At 40.8% G+C, this 16431-nt stretch overlaps 1 long non-coding RNA gene across 1 annotated transcript in view; it reads right to left on the bottom strand.

Annotated features, from left to right (window-relative positions):
* The window catches only part of LOC106999293 (uncharacterized), a 72135-nt gene extending 59011 nt beyond the window's left edge, over positions 1-13124 (bottom strand). The window contains exons 1-2 of the long non-coding RNA XR_001446092.3: positions 13047-13124; positions 8006-8123 (exon numbers count right to left, since the gene is read on the bottom strand). This is a non-coding gene — a long non-coding RNA (uncharacterized LOC106999293). The remainder of the gene's footprint in view (positions 1-8005; positions 8124-13046) is intronic.
* Positions 13125-16431: the final 3307 nt, after the last annotated feature.

The raw sequence follows: 16431 nt of genomic DNA, 5'->3' as shown, positions 1-16431 counted from the left end.
ACTTACCCAGCCACACCTATGAAGACGCCTTTACCCCCGCCCCTGTCCTGCCCACCTCAAGCCCCATCCATAAAAGGCCGCTCCCGGAAGACATCGGCGCGAACTTCCTGGGCTCCTCCTCATATGCGGACCTAGGAACCTCGCCCGAGAACACTGGAGCCTGAGAACGCCGGAGCGACCTCCTCGGACTCCACCGCCGGAGACCGGTGAACCTCGCCCTTTCCTCCTTCGCATTGGCTAGCAAATAAAGTTTTTTTACCTTGCCTACTTGCCTCATCTCTGGCGCCTGCTCCGGTGGTCGCATAAAACAAATCAGTTATGTTTAGGACTCAGGAGTCAAAAGCTGAATTTTTAATAATAAATATTATCAATCAAAAAGTGAAAGGAATATTGACATAAGGTAAAGAAGAATCAAGGGAGTTCTGAGAGACTATGTTTCAATAAAGCAATCACAAAACATTCTTGATCATCTTATCCGTGGTCATTCCTTTAGAACATATATAATACGTATTTTTATCACATACATTTCCAGTGGGCAACATGAGAAATGCAGAGATGTTAAGCATCACCTTAAATCTACACAAACACTTGAAGAAGTGTTGAGATAGTGTCATTGAGAGTGTGCCAAAAGGAAAACAGCCTCTAAGCAACCAGATATTCTTAGTGGAAATGCATATCCACCTCAGACAGATGACCTTTGCTATACCTATGTATTTGTCTCTCATGGTTTAATTTTTGAATGGGCTTTATCACCCTTCAGCCACATCAGTTCTCATCTGTTGCTAATCATCATGCAGATGCAAGTGTACTTTGACTTCAGTGAGTGTTTTTCATCTGTGTGAAAAACAACCGAAAGGAACAAAGAGAGTGAAGGACAAAGACTGTGGCAAATATTTAGAAGGAAGAAATATATGGATTTTTATAAAGTGAAAACAAAATCCACGTTATTTTGAGTTACCTTGTACTTGTGTTAGGAAAAAAGATAATTAAAAATTGGCATATAGTTTTCTGTGGCATTATTTGTGACATTAGTTGTGACACATCTGAGATATAATGTGCTATTACTGAAGTGTTCTTCCTATCTTCCATTCTGTAGAAAAACCTGAGACATAAGCAAAATGGGACAATATCTGGTGTCTTGGTCCATTTGTGTTGCTATAAAGGAATACCTGAGGCTGGGTAATTTATAAAGAAAAGAGGTTTATTTTGTTCCTGGCTCTGCAGGCTACACAAGAGGAATGGCACCAGCACCTGCTTTTGTTTAGGGGCTCTGGAAGCTTCCACTCATGGTGGAAGGCAAAGGGGGGCAGGTGTCATGTGGCAAGAGAGGAAGGAAGTGAGAAAGGAGGAGGTGTCCACCTCTTTTCCACAAGCAGTTCTCACAGGAACTAAGACTGAGAACTCACTCGCTCCTGCAAGAATAGGAGAATGGCACCAAGCCATGAGGAATCTGCCCCCAAGACCCAAACACCTCCCACTAGGCCTCACCTCCAACACGGGATCAATTTCAACATGAGACCTGGTGTGGCCAGACAAATTATATCCAAAATATAGCACCTAGTTTGTTTGGTTAATTTTAAAATTGAATCAAAGTAATAAATTATTAAAAATGGTTTGCACATGTCTCAGAGAATACATTGTAAGTTAATATCTATTAATGTAAGCTCATTTGGAAACCATTTGATGTAGGACTAGAGCTGATTTGTGTATGTGTGTGTTTACTATAGATAGAGCCAGCTACGTGAATATCGGTGTCATCAATTTTGTATGTTATACCCATGTTTCATTATATAAGAACTCCAGTTTTGGTTTCTTTAAAGGATGTCTGGAATTTAAAGACAGATGCAAAGCTATCTGAATGCAAAATTGTTCTAGATGTGTAATTTTTTTCTTCAATCATTCTTATTTGCTAACATTTTTAAACCAATTATCTTGATCAAGTTATTTAAGTCATTGCTCAATGTCATTGAACTTGGTCTTTTGAAAATGAATTTCTTTCCACACTCATATTGCTTTGAATAATTCTTATTTAAATTATGCAATTAAAAGAACAAATGTACTTGAAACAAACAACCTTGGAAGTAAAAAGCAAAAGCTATCTTTTGGTTTGAAAAGAAGGGTGTAGCCTATTAGAACTTAAGCATTTAATGTTCTGTGGGCATCTGTGAAGGAACAGAGTGTCAGTCTGGAGGTTGGATAAATTGAAGGTCACTTAAGAGCTCTTTCTATCATGTTTAAAATAACATCTGAAGAGCAAGACATTGTAAAATGTGGTAGTGGGGCCAACTTTGTAAAACACAATGTTTTATCCCCTCTCGCATGAGAAAAGAAAAATTATTTTCTTTGAAAGCTTTATCATTGCCTTGAAAACAGGATAATCTTTTACTAATTAGCGGCTAATAATATCAAGTGATAAAAATCAAACATTATTGAAAGAAGATAGGATGAAGTGACCTAGCATGCAAATTTAGGAGATAATTCATTAAAGGTAATCTTGAATGGATGACACACAACTTATTACTAAATGTCAATTATACTGTCTTTATAGTATAAAATATAGATTTATCCAACAGCAGTGCTCACTCTTCATCAAGCTATAAATTTTTATTATTGGGAAAGTGAAGGGGTGGCCTGCCCCTCCACAACTGTGGGCATTTCTCGTTAGGTGGAATGAGAGACTTGAGAAAAGAAATGAGATACAGAGACAAAGTATAGAGAAAGAAAAAGTGGGCCCAGGGGACCGGCACTCAGCATACCGAGGACCCATGCCGGCACCGGTCTCTGAGTTCCCTTAGTATTTATTGATAATTATCTTTACCATCTTAAAGAAAAGGAAGTGGCAGGATAATAGGATCATCGTAGGGAGAAAGTCAGCAGTAAGACATAGGAATAAAGATCTCTGTGACATGAATAAGTTTAAGGAAAAGTGCTGTGCCTTGATATGCATATGTAAACATCTCCATAAACCTTTTTAGTGCACAAAGAGCAGCATTGCGCTAGCAAGTCCACCTTTCACCCTAAGGCGGTTTTCTCCTTTCTCAGTAAACAGAACATACAATCGGGTTTTATACCGAGATGTTCATTGCCCAGGGATGGGCAGGAGACAGATGCTTTTCTCTATCTCAACTGCCAACAACCACCAAGAGGCCTTCTTTCCTCTGGTACTGGTCCTCCTCAGCACAGACCCTTCACGGGTGTCAGGCTGGGGGACGATCAGGTCTTTCCCTTCCCACGAGGCCATATTTCAAACCATCACATGGGGAGAAACCTTGGACAATACCTAGCTTTCCTAGGCAGAGGTCCCTGCGACCTTTGGCAGTGTGCGTATCCCTGGGTACTTGAGATTAAGAGAATGGTGATGACTTTTAACCAGCAAGCTGCCTTCAGGCACTTGTTTAACAAAGCACACCCTGCACAGCCCAAAATCCTTTAAACCTTGAGTCACCATAGCACATGTCTCTTGCAAGGACAAGGTTGGGGGCAGGGTCACAGATTAACAGCATCTCAAATACAGAACAAAATGGAGTCTCTGATGTCTGCTTCTTTCTATATAGACACAGTAACAGTCTGGTCTTTCTTTCTTTTCCCCACAGGAAAGCCTGTCTCAAATAAAAAGAGAGGTTGATACAATGATGCACAAAAAAAATTGCTAACATGTTTCCACTAGTCTGGGCAAAAATGAAGAAAACTGAAGAGTCATAGAGTGGTGATGAAGCATAAATTGGTAATTCTTCCTCAAAGAAAATCTGGGAACATTCATTAAAAACTTTAAAAATATATACACATAATTACTCAGCACTTCTGATTCTAAAAAATCCTCTTGAAAAAACTATTACAAATATGCAAAATGATATGTGCGTTACAAAATTCTCAACAGGATTGCATAGGAAGGAAGGAAGGGAGGGAGGGAGGGAAAAAGGAAGCAAGCTAGCAGCCCCTACTGACTTCTAAAAGGGTCAACTTTATTTATGGTTATAAAAGATGAGTTGAATTATGCTGGTTGTATTTCTGGAACTGAATGACGATGAAAATGGTTGCAGTTCATTCAGTTCCACTAGCAGCACCATAACTAGACTATTTCAGCTATGTGCCCACCCACCTCTGTAGTTTCTACACACAAAAAAAGCCTACCATTCCATCTTGATTTCTCCATAATTTTTGAATTGCCAACATCCTTCCAGTCAACTCCATTCTGTTTATTATCAGAGTCAGAATTGGTTTCCTTTGCTTGCAGCAAAAACTTTAAATGGTACACATTATTATTCTTCTACAATAAGATTAGCATAGTATGCTGTCACCCAATAATATATCGGTGTGCTTTTTAACCATTCCTTTATTATTCAGCATCTTAACTACCTCCCTTCATTCCTTTCCTCCTCCTTCCTTTCACTGTTGCTAGCAACAATGTATTTCTTGATTTGGATGCTGGTTATACACTTTGTTCAATTTATAAAACTTCATCAAGTATACTCATGCATCCTTTCCATTTTTTCGCTATAGAGATTACACTTGAAAACGGATTCTACTTATAACTAGAGACAATCTAATATCTCACATTTTTTAAACTGGCAGAAAGTCTGAACTGTCTAGATCGATATTCCCTCTTCCTTTTGCTCTCTTGATTTTCCATTCAAATATTGTGAAACTTTGAAATAATGTTAACTTTAACCACCATAAATACTACCAGTATAAGTAGAAACAATGGAAAGAGAAGATAAAATATTTGTCACAATATTAAAAAAATCAAAAAATAAAATTTGCATAGACTACATTACTTATTTCTACAACTGGTCCTGCCTATTACTCATACTATGTCCCCCTGATATTCAGCCAGCTCTCAATTGGTCAGAGTTCTTTGTCAAGTAGACCAATACAAACCATAATTATTAATAACCGAGCTTAGTTCTTGGTGATTCTCCCAACATAGAATAGAGGTTTCAATAACTTTATCACTGCCCTTAGTAGTTTCAAGGACACTCTCCAAATGGTTGGATCACAAAATGTCACATTCATCAGGAACAGTTTGGATTATGCCCAAGAATTTAGAATCTAACAGAGCCCAGAAGTAAAACAAGAGGCACTGCACACAGAATAGTTACTTAACCAATGATAATAGGGCTTTGCTTCCAAATTCTAGATATTTCTTTTGTGATTCGTCTAACAGAGCTTACTATAGATTCCATAAAGCACTCTGAACCACCACTGAAATTCTAGTTATCATTGCTCTTACTGAGCCCAAAGGGCCAATGTACGTAATCATTTGTACAGGTAGAGAGATATGTCTGTCTTAGGTTCCATCTCAAATTTGCAGGTTTTCAAGCCACTTGGCAAATTAATTTAGCTGCTTTCAAACTCTCCAATACTGCCAACAAATTCCAAAGACAGCAACTGAGAGATGTGTCTTCTGTCCTCTTAAGGTAGGGAATGCAAAGCGAGCCTACTGGTTCTTCACTTGAAAAGGGAAATTTATTCCAATATGCTGCAATTCTCAGGATTCTCAGACATTTCACAGAGGTGGTAGATTTTAGTGTATTCATTTTTTTTCTATCTTGCTTCCAATGGAAAACAAGTGTCTCAGCAAGGTGCCTAATGTTCCTAATGTTCCTGCTATTTCCAGTTTCCTACAAATTATCAGCATGATTTTGCCCATTTAATGTAAAAGTGTGATGTCGTGTGATACAATGAATATATTTTAACATAGATCTCTAGAGACAATTTATCCATGAAACAAGAAAGTAAGGAACACTTCTGCTCCTGTCAGATGAAAGTAAACTTCTGATGTTTTCTGACTGTAAGAATGAATAGGAGAAAAACATTTGCCAGATCGAAAAGTGCACACCAGGTGCAAGGGCCTTGTGGATTGTGTTATCATCAGTGTTTTACAAATATTTGTTGTTTGAAGCCTCGTTGTGGAAGGGTAATTCTTTATTCACACCCTGTTGAACTCAGGCACAGCCTGAGCTCAATTCTGTGAGATAACACAGCACATCACAAAGTGTTTTCACAGATAGCTTGTTTCACAGATAGCTTGGCACTGTCAAAGTTTCCGAACCTATTGAGGACTTATAAGGAAATATGAATATCCAGGCCTAAAAACTAGAAACAAGCTATCTGTGAAAATGCTTTGTGATGTGCTGTTTTATATCACAGAATTGAACCTGCACTTTGATGAAACAGGTTCCAAACACTCTTTTTGTAGAATCTAAGAAGTGACATTCTGCCAGCATAGGCACACATAAGTACTTGCCAGGAGTGACATACTGCCCAGCGCTTTGCTAAATACTTCATGTGATATAGGTACTATAATTATTCCCATTTTACAGATGAAATACTTGAGGTCCAGAGATGTTAAGTTCTTACTTAACGCAGCTCATCTGAGCAAATAAATGAAATGAAATTCAAATGTACATTTCTTTCAGCTTTTTAGGAATTTTGAGGAAGTTTAGGAAATGTTTGTGCATACTGTTTTTTCATGACCCTTCATTAACACATTTGGAGTGATTTTAAGAGATACAGGAATGAGTTCTGAGCAATAAGAATTTTTTACATTTATGCTTCATATATTTAGTGAGCATTCACTTTGTGCCAAGATGTCTAAGGTTTGTGCTGTTGAAGACATAAATACTGTCTCTCTAGGTCAGTCTATACAGACAATTTTATCCTTTGTCACACTATGAGTTATTTAAATATGATAATGTTTTTATTTCAGAAGCAGAAAAGCAAACATCACAAAGCTGTGATTTTATAAATTCTACGTGAGGTTTTGATTCAATTCACTTTTTTTTTTTTTTTTTTTTTTTTTTGAGACGGAGTCTGGCTCTGTGACCCAGGCTGGAGTACAGTGGCACGATCTCTGCTCACTGCAAGCTCCGCCTCCCGGGTTCATGCCATTCTCCTGCCTCAGCCTCCCAAGTAGCAGCTGGCCAATTCTCTTTTTAAAAATTTGTCTCGCTCAAGCCTGTAATCCCAGCACTTTGGGAGGCCGAGACGGGCGGATCACAAGGTCAGGAGATCGAGACCATCCTGGCTAACACGGCGAAACCCAGTCTCTACTAAAAACACAAAAAATTAGCCGGGCGAGGTGGCGGCGCCTGTGGTCCCAGCTACTCGGGAGGCTGAGGCAGGAGAATGGCGGGAACCCGGGAGGCGGAGCTTGCAGTGAGCTGAGATCTGGCCACTGTACTCCAGCCTGGGCGACAGAGCGAGACTCCGTCTCAAAAAAAAAAAAAAAAAATTGTCTCATCTGATAACTCAAGACTTTCCATAAACTAGCAGTAAATAAAACAAATAAATTATTGAGTGTAGGGAATACATTTGGAATATAGAGAAAAGTATCTCTGGAAGGCCATACAAGATATTTTAGTGCTCATAACTTTGCAGGGTTCAATATCAAAGTCGAGAATAAATGCTTGAATTGATGGATACCTCATTTACTCTGATTTGATTAATTCACATTGTACGCCTGTATCAAAATACCTCATAAATCCCTTAAATATATACACCTACTATGTATCCATAAAAACAAAAAAAAATTAAATAAAAAGTCAATGTCCATCTATAGTCGTAATACTCCAGCCTCAGCCACAATTTTGCTGAGATTTTTCCACATCAGTAGCAACTTACAAGGATGAACTTTAAATCGATTTCTCTTGGTCAGATTGCCATTTTCCAAACACTTCCTCACTTCTCTATATTTCATAAGATTTATCCAATTTCCACTAGAATAAAAATTTCAATGAATTTGCAAGGTGACATTTCCATTCATATCTTGGGATTTCACTTACCTCTGACATTTAGAAGTTCCTTTGGTAAGAATACATAACAATGTAATGGCTTACATTCTTAATCCAGGAAGGAAGGAAGGGGAAACACTTCACTGGAGTAAATGTCATTACCTTTAGGCTAAAATATGTTATATGGAACATAATTCTGTGGAATCCTGTCATTTTCAAAATGCTTTCCTGTATTTCAGAAACAAGAACAAATAAGCGAACTGAGAACTTACCAAGTGGCAGGCACTGTAGGAGGTGCCAACTGCTCATAATAGACCTTCATGTTGCAGCTTCAGCCCATCTTCCCCATCTCGTCTCCCAGGACTCAAATTAGCAAATCTCCTTAGGCTACTGTGAGGAGGATGGATTAAAATGGGGAAAAGGCTGAAGCAGGGGGAATTAATTAGGAACCTGTTACAGTATAATTGGGGACAAATTATGACGGTCTGCCTCATTATAGCAGTAGTAAAAATAAATTAAAATGGATAGATTCAAGAAATATTTAGGCAATAGATTGACAGCATCGGGTGGTTAATTGACCTTATTGTGAGAGTTTGTGTGAAAGATGGGAATAAGTGAATGATAAACCTCAGGATTTTGTTTGTTTTTAATGTCAACAAATGGGGAGAAAGGTGTGGGACTCCTTGTTCATCTTTAGGCATCTTTAGGTATAAGATTCAGTTACCTGAAGGATCGTTAAGAGGACATGCTTAGTTAGTATTTAGGTTATAATACAGAAGAGAAATTTTGCTGGATATACAAGTTTGTGAGCAATTAACATGTAATAAAAGTAATGAGATCACCCCAGGGAAGCTTTTATATTGATAGTGAGGGAAGCCTAGAAAAGACCCCAGTGCCTATAAAAGTGCCTGGCAGATACATAGTTGTCAATTGATAAGTGCATGAAATAATTAACTAATGAAAGAATGAATAGACATAGAGGTCTCTCTTTCTGATGAACAGATAGATGTATAAACCAGTAAGTTCGTTCTATGTGCTATAAATGAAGTACTGTGGAAAGAAGTAATATTAAATGTTTCCTACAATAATTCATTAAATTTTATAATAAATACAATAAATTAGTCATGGCAGATTATTTTCTTATTTTAATCATGATATGATTGAGGCCAAGAAGGGTACTTTTGTAAAGCAGCAAAGGTGCAATTTGTAATGATCGAATCAGGACTATAACCAATTTTCTTTTTTAATAGTAAATGAGAATTTATTGAAATAAAGATTATATTTAGTTTTTTGGAATGCAGAATTCAGAAAAGATGACAGAGGTAGAAGAGGGAAAATTTGCTCTTTGGACTATAATGCGAAATAACGAGAGTCAGAAGGCAGCCCTGCAAATCGAAACCATTTGAAATAAGTGGAAGAAGATTACAGAACCACGGTCCTTTCTGCCTTTCTGAAAGCCAGCAGCAGTATCCCTTTTCAAAGTCACCCTAGAGAGGGCCCAGAATGGACTCTTATCCTGCTAGATTTTCAGAGTCCTGGGTCTGTCCCTAGAGAGGGCCCAGAAGGGACTCTTCCCTGCTAAATTTTCAGAGTCCTGGGTCTGTCTCTCGTCGGTGCTAAAACAGCAAGATTTGTATTAATCATCCTGTTCCGCAAATGCATAACCTGAGGTTCCTTTCAGACATTCAGGTTGTTGATGGAAATTTTGCTTGGAATTTAAACTGCATAACAAATTGAGGCCCCTTTGCCCTCATAAATCAGAAAACTTCTCTAGAGGGGTTTTAAGTCTCTAAGTTGCATTAATGGGTGTTTTAACATGTCCAAAAGGCAAATATTCTTAATGCAAGTAGTTTCTCTTTTTTCATCTATCAACTAGAAACTCATTCCCATACATTGCTTGTGCATGTGTGTGCTTCTCTCCATCTACTTGAGAAATGTGGGATTAGGTAGAGGGGAGGAGCAATACATTTTTAGTCTAATCAATCTTTCCAGGGATCTCTATGGGGTTCAGTTACATAGGACTTCAGGGCATATTTTCTTCTGATCCACATGGACACTGCCTTTTATAAAGAAGAAGAGGGACTGATGTTTTCATCACAATAACTGTCATTCTGAAGCCACTGTGTTTTCAGGATAGAGCACAGGATTGCCTTTCAGGAATCCCAAGAGAGGGAATCTCAAGTGAAAGTAATGGTAAATTCACAATAAAGTACTGCCAAGGGAATAGAATCTTTTAAATGGAATTCTGTCATCAACACTATTCTGTTCTGGTGTTAATGACAGAATAAAATTCTATTTCATTGGAACAGAATAACCAACACTTTCAGATTATCTAGGGGAATATCCGTTGTCTACTACACCCAGATTTTAGGACTCGGAGTTATCTCAGTCTCTTTCCTTTCTAATGAAAATCTCTACACTTGATGCTGCTGTTGCTATTCATGGTAGCCCTTCTATTCCCAAGGCCACTGCTTTATTTCAGGCATTTCCAGTGGCCCTGGCTGGAGAAAAGGGGCTCAGATGTAGGGAATCACTCTCAATTATACAGAACTAAATATCATGAGATATTTATTAAGAAATCTTAGTGATGGAGATATTTCTTAAGAACATCAATTTCTTCTACTATCTAGTTATTGGTGCAACCAGCAGGTCTCTGGTTTGTTATTTCATATTCTAGTTTGACCTGCTTTCCAGAAGGGTTTCCTTAAGTAAGTGATAAAGGCCAGTTGTCTTAATAGATATATCCTGAGGGTACCTTAATGTAGACTCTTCCAATTTATTCAAGACTATTGTCATTTGATTCCTACTGACAACTTCAAAGCCTAATAGATACAGGGTAAACTGGTAAAATTGAGTTCCTTAGACTGCAAATCAGTGAGCCAAAAACTGAACCTTGGGCTTTCATCTAGGAGTATCCAAATCCCTTGCTGCGAAGACAATGAACTTCAGACCCAGGCAGTCATAGTTTGAGCTCTCTATTCTCTCTCTCTCTCTCTCTTTTATTTATTTATTTTTTATTTTTTATTTCTTTGAGATGGAGTCTCGCTCTGTTGCCCAGGCTGGAGTGCAGTGGTGTGGTCTCGGCTCACTGCAGCCTTCACCTCCAGGGTTCAAGCAATTCTCCTGCCTCAGCCTCCCGAGTAGCTAGGATTACAGGTGCCTGCTACCATGTCCAGCTAATTGTTTGTGTTTTTAGTAGAGATGGGATTTCACCATGTTGGCTAGGCTGGTCTTGAACTCCTGACCTCATGATCTGCCTGCCTCAGCCTCCCAAAGCACTGGGATTACAGGTGTGAGCCACCGCGCCCAGCCTGAGCTCTCTGTTCTCTAATTGGTAGAAAGTTATTTAATCTATCTGATTCTGAATGTTCTCATTGAACAAATGGGTATAATAATACTCACATTTAAAGTTTTATATAATAATTTGTGATAATGTATATGAACTATCTGGTGCATAGTAAATGTTATTGATATCTTAATTGTAATATTATTATTAATCTATCAAGGATTTGTAGTTATTATTACTACAACTAGTATTGTGACTGTTACTACAACTACTATCACTTCTATCACTACAATTACTCTTATGACTACTAATATGACAAGCACCAATCTATTTTTTAGGGTTGTTATGAAAGTGGCTGTATGTAAAGCTCATACATAAGAGCTTGGCACATTGTATGTACTCAATAACTGTTCCTCTTCCTCCAAGTGACTAGATATATTCAGATTGATGGGGTTGAAGAAGGACAATGGTGTCTATTGCGCTCAGATTTGAGGACTTGGAGTTACCTTAGTTTTCTCCTTTTCTGACAAAAGTCTCTAAACTTGATGCTGCTGCTGATATTCATGCAAGCCCTTCAATCCCATGGTCCCTGTGTTATTTCAGGCTTTTATCAGCTTATGCCTGAACTAGTACAATAGCATTGTAATAAAATTTTCTATTTCACTTTTTTTCTGTCTTTAGGCTGTACTTTACTGCCAGATTTAGTCTTCCTCAACTAGCAGTCTGTAAGTTTTCACTCCCTAGTTACAAATTTTGAGGGATTCCTTTAAAATTTAAATCCAAACTCCCTGGCATTCAAGACCATAAGACAATTTCCTCCCAATATATCTTTACAACCTTGTACATAAATGCTACCATAAAAATAAGGCTCAAACAATCCACCTCTAAACATGCTCTACAGGCCAGGTGTGATGTCTCACACCTGCAATTCCAGCACTTTGGGAGGCTGAGGCAGGATAATTGCTTCAGCCCAAGAGTCAAGACCAGCCTGGACAACATAGTGAGACCCCATCTCTATAAATAACAACAACAAAAAAAATTAGCCAGGCATGGTGTATCGCACCTGTAGTGCCAGCTACTTGGGAGGCTGAGGTGGGAGGACTGCTTGAGTCCAGGAGGTTGAGGCTGAAGTGAGCCATAATCACACCACTGCACTCCAGCCTGGACACCCAAGCAACAAAGTGAGACCCTGTATCTCTCAAACAAACAAAAACAAAAAACAGAAAGGAAGAAAAAGAAGAAGAAATAAAATAAAAATAAATAAAAATAGACATATAGACATGCTATAGAGTTATTGAGGGCACACAGTATGCCAAGCACATATGTATAAGCTTTACATATAGTGTCTTTCATAACAACCCTATAAAATAGATTGACCATAGTTACAGAAGTAGTCATGATAGTAATTGTAGTAGTAGCAGTGATGGCACCGGCCACCTGTCTGGAGCTGCCGCTGCAAAGACAACGGCTGCAGAAGGGGAGGTGCCGCCAGAGCTGCGCACTCAGCAAAGCCAGGGTGGGTGGGAGGCGGGGCAGGGGTAGCTGGGAACAGGCAGGAGACTCGCCCCCTAACGAGTTAAAGGGTGGGGAGCCCCGTGCTTGGGGCACAGCTGCAGAGCTGCCGCCGCAGACCTAGGCATCCCTGTGCTTTCGTGGGGGCCAGGAAGCCCCGACCCACAGGTTCAGAAGTGCCTTCTTGCTCCCATTCCTGGCCTCTGCCTGCTCCCTGTGCCCACTTCAATTTTGGAGCAAAGTTATGGCCAAGCCTGGGTGCTGTTGCAACCTGGCCAGGTGTGCGCATGCTCAGGGAGGCGCTGTTACACCAGCTCCCTGCCTCCCCAGCCCGCTTTGGACTTTGGGCACTGATGAGCTTGGGAGAGTGGCGAGGAAGCGCTGTGGGCTGCTGGGTTGAGGCCTAGAGGCACCCTTCAACACGAACAGCCTGGGTGCTGCGAAGGGCATGTTGATGGCAGCAAGAGGAAGACAGGCTACTGGACAGAAAGGGACGGGTCCTAGTGAAGCCCCACCTTCAAGCCAGGGATGGCTTCAATCCTGGAGGCCCCGCCATCAGTTCCGGTCGGAGTCTGTGGCCTGGACTGAGCACTTATGGTTCTTTTTCCAGGCCCACCCATGGCCACCCATGGACCAATCAGCATGCACTGCCTCCCTTCTGAACCCATAAAAACCCCCAGACCCAGCCAGACTCACACAGAAGTCAGGAGTACCGGCTGCGAGAGGGAGAAACCCACTGTGGGTCTCCTCAACTTGTTGGGCCAACCTTCCTGAGGAAAGGAGGGACAACCTGCCTGCAAAAAGGAGCTACCCACTTCGGGTCTCCTGAGAACTGTTCTGCCACTCAATAAAGCTCTTCTCCACCTTGCTCAGCCTCCATTTGTCCGCAAACCTCGTCTCCCTGGACACAGGACAAGAACTCAGGACGCGCCCGGCGGGACTCAAAGAGCTGTAACACAAACAGGCCTGAAACACGCTCCCTTGCTTGCCACGTTGCAGGTGACGAGAAGGAGAGAAGAGCCGTGTTCCTTTGGGGAGCCTAGACCTAGGGTCTCGCTGAGCCAGGGCTGTGACACTCTCATTGGGGCTCTGTGGTTCCTGGCATCTCCAAGCTTCCAGGAGCCACCGTGTTCCCCTCATCCAAACGGGTACCTGCAGCAGAATCCACATGCAGTACATCTGGTCCAGCTGCAGCCTCATGCAGAGCCACACCTGTGCTGGAGCCTGGAGCTGCCTGCCCCACTGCAGCAGCCGGTATGTCTGGCTGTTGCCAGACACTGCGCTCACTCACCCACACACCCCTTGCCACTCTGCGCCTAGCTCTCCCTGGGCAGGCGTGGGATCTGGGCTGGTGGCGGGAGCCAAGCACAGCCTGCCAGGTCAAGTGGGCAGAACAAGCCCAGTGGGCACGAGCAATACTCAGGCAGAAGGTGCCGCCAGCCACAGAGGTTTCTGGCTGATGAAACGACACCTCAAGGATCCCATGACAGCAGTAATAGTAGCTATAGTAGCAGTCATAATAGTAGTTATTGTACTAGCAGACACAGTAGTTGTAACAATAGTTATAGTTGTTGTCTTAATAGCAGTGATAGTAGTTACAATAACAGTTAAAATCGTTGTAAGAACAGTAACTGAAAATCCTTGATTGACTAACAGTATTACAACTAAGATATTTATAGTACTTACCATGCACCAGTTCACACACATTAATTCTTTGCCTTTTTACCATTTTCCTCCTTTGAGATAATTGTCTCATCTGTCTCTCCTCTTTCTCCTTTAGGCATTTCATCAGTGAAACTATTTCTATCCCTCAAGGGATGTCCCTCCATATCTTTATATCTACCTCTCCTTCATCCTAACTCCACTATTGTGTCTTATCATCATTGTGTTTTGTAAAAGGAAAAAAAGAAGACATTCCCTACTTTTTAAACTTGTCTCCTTGGTATCTAGGACTGACATTCAGACATGGAGCAAGTTGGACTGCACAGGGACCCACCAGTGAGATTGATGCTGTCTGTAAAGAATAGGGATGGCGGCTGGGCGCGGTGGCTCACGCCTGTAATCCCAGCACTGTGGAAGGGCGAGGTGGGCAGATCATGAGGTCAGGAGATCGAGACTATCCTGGCTAACACGGTGAAACCCTATCTCTCCTAAAACAAAAACAAAAACAAGCAAACAAACAAAAAATCACCCGGGAGTGGTGGTGCGCCTGTATTCTCAGCTACTTGGGAGGCTGAAGCAGGAGAATCGCTTGAACTCGGAAGGGGGAGGTTGCAGGGAGCCAAGATAGTGGCATTGCACTCCAGCCTGGGCGACACAGTGAGATTCCGTCTCAAAAAAAAAAAAAAGGAGTAGGGATGGCTGTGCTGGCCACACTGTGCCTCCATCCACCTTTCCTGACACTCTACTCCATGCTGGCCACTTGGCATGTTTGACTTTCCATCACTGACTGCTCTGAGCTCACCTACTTTTTTAGTCTGTCATTTTTTTAAAATTTATTTATTTTTTATTATTATTATACTTTAAGTTCTAGGGTACCTGTGCATAACGTGCAGGTTTGTTACATATGTATACTTGTGCCATGTTGGTGTGCTGCACCCATCAACTCGTCAGGACCCATCAACTCGTCATTTACATCAGGTATAACTCCCAATGCAATCCCTCCCCCCTCCCCCCTCCCCATGATAGGCCCCAGTGTGTGATGTTCCCCTTCCCGAGTCCAAGTGATCTCATTGTTCAGTTCCCACCTATGAGTGAGAACATGCGGTGTTTGGTTTTCTGTTCTTGTGATAGTTTGCTAAGAAGGATGGTTTCCAGCTGCATCCATGTCCCTACAAAGGACACAAACTCATCCTTTTTGATGGCTGCATAGTATTCCATGGTGTATAGGTGCCACATTTTCTTAATCCAGTCTGTCACTGATGGACATTTGGGTTGATTCCAAGTCTTTGCTATTGTGAATAGTACCGCAATAAACATACATGTGCATGTGTCTTTATAGCAGCATGATTTATAATCCTTTGGGTATATACCCAGTAATGGGATGGCTGGGTCATATGGTACATCTAGTTCTAGATCCTTGAGGAATCACCATACTGTTTTCCATAATGGTTGAACTAGTTTACAATCCCACCAACAGTGTAAAAGTGTTCCTATTTCTCCACATCCTCTCCAGCACCTGTTGTTTCCTGACTTTTTAATGATCGCCATTCTAACTGGTGTGAGATGGTATCTCATTGTGGTTTTGATTTGCATTTCTCTGATGGCCTGTGATGATGAGCATTTTTTCATGTGTCTGTTGGCTGTATGAATGTCTTCTTTTGAGAAATGTCTGTTCATATCCTTTGCCCACTTTTTGATGGGGTTGTTTGTTTTTTTTCTTGTAAATTTGTTTGAGTTCTTTGTAGGTTCTGGATATTAGCCCTTTGTCAGATGAGTAGATTGCAAAAATTTTCTCCCATTCTGTAGGTTGCCTGTTCACTCTGATGGTAGTTTCTTTTGCTGTGCAGAAGCTCTTTACTTTAATTAGATCCCATTTGTCAATTTTGGCTTTTGCTGCCATTGCTTTTGGTGTTTTAGACATGAAGTCGTTGCCCATGCCTATGTCCTGAATGGTACTACCTAGGTTTTCCTCTAGGGTTTTTATGGTATTAGGTCTAACATTTAAGTCTCTAATCCATCTTGAATTAATTTTCGTGTAAGGAGTAAGGAAAGGATCCAGTTTCACCTTTCTACTTATGGCTAGCCAATTTTCCCAGCACCATTTATTAAATAGGGAATCCTTTCCCCATTTCTTGTTTCTCTCAGGTTTGTCAAAGATCAGATGGCTGTAGATGTGTGGTATTATTTCTGAGGACTCTGTTCTGTTCCATTGGTCTACATCTCTGTTTTGGTACCAGT

The sequence above is a fragment of the Macaca mulatta genome, chromosome 7 (genome assembly GCF_049350105.2).
Source record: "Macaca mulatta isolate MMU2019108-1 chromosome 7, T2T-MMU8v2.0, whole genome shotgun sequence".
NCBI lineage: Eukaryota > Metazoa > Chordata > Mammalia > Primates > Cercopithecidae > Macaca > Macaca mulatta.
This window is presented reverse-complemented; position numbering and strand designations above follow the sequence as displayed.